Source organism: Carettochelys insculpta, chromosome 1 (genome assembly GCF_033958435.1).
Source record: "Carettochelys insculpta isolate YL-2023 chromosome 1, ASM3395843v1, whole genome shotgun sequence".
Taxonomy (NCBI): domain Eukaryota; kingdom Metazoa; phylum Chordata; order Testudines; family Carettochelyidae; genus Carettochelys; species Carettochelys insculpta.
Window position 1 is genome coordinate 56,927,422 of NC_134137.1, and position 6,000 is coordinate 56,933,421.

Genomic DNA, 6,000 nt, shown 5'->3' on the forward strand with positions numbered 1-6,000 from the left:
ATTCATACATCAACAAAAGTGTCTATACCAGACTTTGGATGCCCTTAATAATTTTATAACCTTAATTCCCACAATTAACAATATACACTAGATTTACATTTATCTATATCTGTATTTATACCTATATTTCCATCATTTTTGCAAAATCACTGATGTTTCCAAATGTCCGTAATAAAATGAATAAGTTTATCTCCTCTTAGAAAAGGCAGACAGAGATGAGACTGAACCACTGTAGATCTCAGTAAACATATAGCTCAACAACTGTCACCATACACTGCTCATATATACTTATTTGAACTGGTATAACCAAGGAAATATAGTAAAAAATACTTCCCTGGTTTAAAACAAAATAGGAGCAAATACAAACCAGCCAACAAGTGATAGTGCAGATCAGCAATGGCACTGGTACCTCTTAAATCGAAAAGAAGGCAGGTGTGTGGCTGAATTAAAAGGATGAAGTTTGAATGGTGACAGTTGTCCAAGCCATTGCTGTGGCAATTCATTGCTCACTGCATTTTGCAGTACTTCGTATAGATTACACTACAGATTAGAAAACAGTGTTCCTAACTTTAAAGGCACTTTCTTTAAAAGCATGTTCTCGCTTGTACCTCATTTATAAAGTACTGAAACTTCGTCTTACCTGACCTGACCTGCCTGCACAACTACAAACTTGGAATACATTCCAAGAACTTGTACCTCATCTCCTACTTCTGTGAATTATAAGGAAAACTCATTCATTGAGAGGTTGATTATTTTTGAGATTTTTTTCCTTTAGCTATTTAAAGCAAACGTTTAATTATACCCATGATCTTCATTTCCATTCACATTAATGAGACTCCTTCAAAGCCAGTACAACTAGTAATCGTCCATAAACACTTAGAAAGTACAAGTAGCTGGAAGTCACCCACTAAATAACAATTTAGAAACTGAACTCACTATTAATTTCCTCCATTTCCTGCTGTCCAGGCTTGCTTTACAACAACAACAAATCACATGCTTTCCCACATCAGAGGCTATTGCTTTGGAAATACTAGGATAAGAATTTTACACACAGACACGCACCACATAGAGCTGGAAGGGATCTCTCGGAGGTCATCAAGTCCAGTTCCCTGTTTTCTTGCCAGGACCCCCCTCCCTGACAGATTTTTTAAATCTATTTGCCCCTGATCCCTAAATGGCCTCCTGAGGGAATGAGCTCACAACCCGGGCTTCAGCAGGCTAATGCTCAACCCACTCAGCTGAATTGGACGTCCCAAAGTTACTGATTTGATTCAGACGGCTCTGCCGGTCCCACAAATGTGTTAACAAAACTGCCAAATACCTGCCAATGAAACATCCGCGTTTCCAGTAGCAAGAGGTCTAGACTACCACATAAAATATGAAAAAAGTATTTCCAAGCGTGCCCCGTGGGTGTATTGTCGCTTCAACGGGAAGGAAAGAAATCCTACCAGCGGGCAGACATATCAGCGCTCCGCCAGCCATAAAAGTGTTTTCCCTGCGCTCCTCCTTTCCATCACAATACTGGCGTCAGTTTGTCTCCTGTATCTCTTCCCCCGCACCCCCCCCCCGCCCGCTCCCTCTTGCAAGGCCCCGGCAGAGCGGGGCTAGGAGCAGCCAGCCCGGGCCGGCGTCGGGGGAGGGAGGACGTGACCCGCAGGGGTATATTTTAGCCCAGCGACCCGCCGCGCGGAGCCGCACGTGCAACCCCCGCGCCCGCCGCGCGGTAATGTCACACCCCTGCAAGGTGAGTGAAGCCCAGGCCAGAGCAGGGTGGAAGCGGCGCGCCGCGCCCCCGGGGCTGAGGCCACGGCTAGGACAGCCCCGGCGCACTGGAAGGACAGAGGCGCGCGCGGAGGGGCGGCCGCTCCCTGGGGGCCGCCCGCGCGGAACTGCCGCGCACAGCCCCGGCCCGACCTCGCCGGCTGCGGCGCTCGGGGGCGCACGTGCCGCTCAGCGCCGGGTCGCACCGCCACGCACCGGGCTGGCCCGCGCTGCCTCGCACGCGCCGTGGGCTCCTACCTGCCAGCCGCGGCGCGCGGGGCGGCTCGCCCGGCCGCTGCCTGCCTGCCGCGCGGGACAAGTCTGCAGCAGCAGCAGCAGCAAAAGCAAAAGCAGCAGCGGCCCGGCCGGCGTCAGTCAGGCGGGAGCCGCCGCCGAGCCTGTATTAGTGCGCCGAGCTGGAGCGCGGCCAGGCAGCGCGTCGGCCGCGGGGCCGCCCCTGGGCGCGGCCCACGCCCACCCCGGCAGGCGCGCGGGGGGAGGTAGGGCCCCGTCGTGCCACCGCCTCCCGCCAGGGCGACCCCTGCTCTTGTCCCCCGCCCCCACGGGAGCGCCTCCCGCCCGCTGCCCCTCCTCAGGGCGCCGCTGCTCCCTTCCCGCCAGTCCGGCGACTGCCTCCTGAGAGGTGCGCGGTGTGGGGCTCCGAGAGAGAACAGGCACCGGGCGCCCGCACAGCGACCTCTCCGCCCACCCTACCCCCTGCCAGCCACCCGCACACCGACCCCTCAGCCCCTGGTACCCGACATCCGCACACTTACCCCTCTACCCCAGTGCCAGGTTCTCGTACACCGACCCCTCCACCCCTGGGTGCCAGGCACACAGATACTGACCCCTCCGTCCCTGGTGCCAGACGCCTACACGCTGACCCCTCCGCCCGGGTACCCGACATTCGCACACTTACCCCTCTACCCCGGTGCCAGGTTCCCATATGCTGATCCCTCCACCCCCTAGTGCCACACACACACATACTGACCACTCCACCCCTGGTACCCGACATCCACACACTTACCCCTCTACCTGTGGTGCCAGGTTCCCGTACACTGACCCCTCCACCCCCTAGTGCCACGCACACACATACTGACCCCTCCGCCCCGGTACCCGACATCCGCACACTTACCCCTCTACCCCGGTGCCAGGTTCCCGTACACGAACCCCTCCCCCCTGGGTGCCAGGCACACACATACTCACCCCTCCGTCCCTGGTGCCAGATGCCTACATGCTGACCCCTCCGCCCCGGTACCCAACATCCACACACTTACCCCTCTACCCCGGTGCCAGGTTCCCACACACCAACCCCTCTGTCCCCTGTGCCAAGCGCCCACACACTGACCCATCTGCCCCCAGGTGCCAGGCGCTTACACAGTGACCCCTCTGACCCCAGGTGCCAGGTGCCCATATACTGACTCCTCCACCACTGGTGCCAGGTGCCTGCACACTGACCCCTCCGCCTCTGGTGCCAGGCATCTGCACACCAACTCGTGTGCTGCAAGTGCCAGACACCTGCACAGCAACCCCTCCACCCCGGTGCCAGCCGCCCACACAGTGACCCCTCCACCCCTGGTACCTGACATCCGCACACTTACCCCTCTACCTCTGGTGCCAGGCATCCACATACCCATCCCTCCGCCCCAGTGCCAAGCGTCTACACGCCGACCCCATTGCGAGGCACTGTGTAATTCCTGAAGAAGCCACTGGCCTCCTGTAGTGGTGTGCTGAGCTGTAGCAAGGGCATGGCGCATGAGGCACTTGCCTCCGGCTTACAGCTGTGGTGGCATAGAAAAATTTATTTTCACTTTATCTGTGAAATTACCACATGAAGGTGTTCAATTTTATATTCTTGCTTCTGCTGCTTAATTAGCTAGTTACAGCATGGCTGGGGCGTATCAGTTTCCTGGAGGGACTGGGATCTAAATTGGTTATTTGAAGGGGCTGTCTGCTGGAGAATCCAGGTAACCAGCATCCAGGGCAGTTGGAAATCCAGGGCAGTTCTCTCTACTAGAAGGTAGCCAGCAGGTCACCTACCTGCATCCCTCTGCCCAAAGCAGGAGTATAGCCTACTGTCAGGTTTACCTGCTCACTCACCTGTCACAAGCAATGGCCCATCCCTTGTGACAATAGTTCATACTCAAGGATGTCATGCTACCAGGTAATTCTTAGTGCTCCAGGCACATGTATAACGAGTTTCTTCATAATTCATTTGACATTAATAAGCAGCTGCGTGTTTGTACCTTGCAACATTATAAAAGAGTATATAGAATGCTGCATTAATATACAATGGATACAGGCTGACAGAATATATGTAATATATACAAGCTGACAGAAGTGTGTTGGAGAAGGAGAGGACCTCGCTCGCACAGCCATCTAGGAGTCCAAAGCACAAAGAGTAGTGGTCTTGCTCACCCCAATTCCAGGGACAGTTTCAGCTTCCTTCTCTGGCCCTAACCATCTCAGGGCTTCTGCCACTTCCATATTATTGCTGTCTTCCATCATCTGCTTGGGGGCCTCTTGATAGATGCTGCTAGTCACAAAGCTATTATAAATATTAATGAAGTGGCTATCACCATAGTATTTAGGCAGAACTTGAGACTTCACACCGGTAACACCGTTTAGCTGTAAGATGTATATACTTTAAACAGAAGTAAAGAGAAGATGCACAATAGGGTACAGTGTTCTGTAGCAACAGGGTTGCTTACTTACATAAAATACTGAATTTAAGCTAAATTGATATCAGAGTTGTAAACAAATTGACAGGTGAAACCACAATCCTTGCACAGATGTGACTAAATACTAAATGTTTTTCTTCTCTCTATAGTCCATTCCTAGAGTGCTCAGTTAGGTGTGGGGCTTTCAACTCTCATCTGTCAGTGACCTTTATCCTGCCCACTTCTGACTGGGGAATTTAAAGCTGCACAGTCCCCACCTTACACTATTCCCAGAAAAGCAATCTATATAAACCTGGGCTGTGCTTTCTCTCTAAGCACAATGAGAGTTAGTCCGTTACAAGTTACTGCACAACTTTTCCAAAGCAAAGTACATTTATTCTTAGGGCAAAAGTATTACAGAAAAAAATCAATTAAAGTTCCAACATGCTTATTAAACAAACCAGAAATCACTCATCTTCCCTGTGAGAAGTCCTGGAGGCTAACGCCCTCTCCAATTCTTCAGCAAGAGTTTGAGGATTTTGTACGGTGGGTGGGCAACCAATGGTGTGTTTACCCGAGCATCTGCAGGCACAGAGCTCCACAGCTCCCAATGGCTGTGGTTCACCGTTCCCAGCCAAAGAGGGCTGTGGGTGGCAGTGTGGACTGGGCCACCAGGCTAACCCTGGTGAAACATATGCAGCCTGCTGGCTGGAGGTTCCCCACCCTTGCTTCAGGACCAAAGCTAGTGTTTGTTTGCTCAGTCTACTTCTTGTCTACTCAGATGAAGAGGTTTATTTACATTTGCAGGAAATAATGCTGCTTGCTTCTTGTTTATAATATCTAAAGTGAAAACAGGTGTTTGCATGGCATTGTTCTATCCAACATCAAAAAATATGTATGTGCACTAAAGATTTCTAGGTCCCTTAACATGTCAACCACCATTCTGGATAACATCCATGCTGCTAATTGCTCCTGTTCAATAATGATCCAAAGCAGTGTGGCCCAGCACATGTTCATTTTCATCATCTGAGTCCAATGCCACCCGTACAATTTTGATTTTCTTTTCTGGTGGTTTGGGTTCTGTAGTTTCCACATGAGTCTTTTAAGACTTCTAAAAGCATGTTCCACACCTTTTCTCTCAAATTTTGAAAGTCACTTCAGTTGCTTAAACTTCAGGTCAAGTGTTGTAGCTATCTTTAGAAATGTCACGTTGGTACCTTCTTTGTTTTTTGTCAAATCTGCAGTGAAAGTGTTCTTAAAATGGACAATATGTGGTGGGACATCATCTGAGAATTCTATACCATGAACTGAATGAGGGTAAGACAGAGCAGGAGACGTACAATCCTCCCCAAGAAAGTTGAATCATACACTGAATTAGCATTTTTAATAAGCATATCAGCATGAAAGCATATTCTGTGGGATGGTGGCCAAAGCACAAAGAGCATACGAATGCTTAATGTATCTGGCAAGTAAATACCTTTCAGTGCCTGCTAAAAAAAATGCCATTGGAACATCTGTTCTCACTTTCAGGTGACACCGTAAATAAGAAGTGAGCAGCTATTGCCTGAAAATGTAAACA

The 6,000-nt window shown here is 50.7% G+C and overlaps 1 protein-coding gene across 2 annotated transcripts in view; it reads right to left on the minus strand.

The window, feature by feature from the left end:
• SMAD9 (SMAD family member 9) overlaps nucleotides 1-2,182 on the minus strand; it is an 89,052-nt gene extending 86,870 nt beyond the window's left edge. For both annotated transcript variants that reach the window (XM_074986703.1, XM_074986695.1), the window contains exon 1: nucleotides 2,020-2,182. The gene's annotated coding sequence lies outside the window, so the exon portion shown is untranslated. The remainder of the gene's footprint in view (nucleotides 1-2,019) is intronic.
• Nucleotides 2,183-6,000: the final 3,818 nt, after the last annotated feature.